The sequence below is a fragment of the Ochlerotatus camptorhynchus genome, unplaced genomic scaffold, assembly GCF_037179485.1.
Source record: "Ochlerotatus camptorhynchus isolate MF236.1 unplaced genomic scaffold, CSIRO-AGI_Acam_v1.1 ptg000230l, whole genome shotgun sequence".
Taxonomy (NCBI): domain Eukaryota; kingdom Metazoa; phylum Arthropoda; class Insecta; order Diptera; family Culicidae; genus Ochlerotatus; species Ochlerotatus camptorhynchus.
The window spans coordinates 2,003,357-2,004,188 of record NW_027040720.1 but is presented as its reverse complement, the minus strand read 5'-3'; the positions used below and the strand labels follow the sequence as shown (position 1 = coordinate 2,004,188).

At 39.1% G+C, this 832-nt stretch overlaps 1 non-coding gene across 1 annotated transcript; it reads right to left on the bottom strand.

Annotated features, from left to right (window-relative positions):
- Positions 1–350: 350 nt before the first annotated feature.
- Positions 351–422, bottom strand: TRNAH-GUG (transfer RNA histidin (anticodon GUG)). Its single transcript has one exon. It is a non-coding gene; the product is annotated as a tRNA-His (tRNA).
- Positions 423–832: the final 410 nt, after the last annotated feature.

The following is an 832-nucleotide window of genomic DNA, read 5'->3' as shown; positions in this document are numbered from 1 at the left end:
TAGGATTCATGTCGATGTTGTCCATTTGTCAACTTGTCACTGCCAACATAGTTTATCCATTTTTGGGTTGGTTCAGTTTTGAACGATCTGGGTCAATTCTACCCAAATTTGGGTTGTTTTGGAATAGCGTGTAGAAACGCAAAACAACAAACGCGAAGTACGATCTTGTCAGTAAACGACGTAACTTGCGAATGGGATGAAAATCCATCGTATTCGTTTCGTTTTCGCTGGTCGCTCACTGCTCGCATATATTGCCATGTTTCATTCGATTGTGAAATACAATACTCTATACCTAGTGTGCACTATAAAAAAAAATGCTACCTCTCCGTGACAATGGCTGTTGAAGCCATTGCCGTGACCAGGATTCGAACCTGGGTTACTACGGCCACAACGTAGGGTCCTAACCACTAGACGATCACGGCTATAGAGGATTGGTGATCGAAGAGTAATTGATTCACCTAGATATTCTGCACTTTCAAGGTCGTATGGAACGACTAACGAAACAAAGATGGCTTTTAGGCAATTACATGCTATTTATGAGCGCATATAGAGTTTACAAAGCCTACATAGGTTGTATGTCAGCCAGTAATACCTTGTACAGACATACAAAGTTCACTGTTGTACTACCGTTGTACTGCTTTAAGCTAGTACCACAAATTGTACGTTTTGAGGTACTTGATTAAAGGAGTACAACGGTACTAATTTGTATGTCTGTCTGTGGTATAAGCTAATATGGTATTTAGGATATGAAACCTACCTAGATAACCTTTTGTTTTATTTTTAATGAAGGCTATTTTTAACATTGCTATATAAGAGCATTCACGCTATTTTG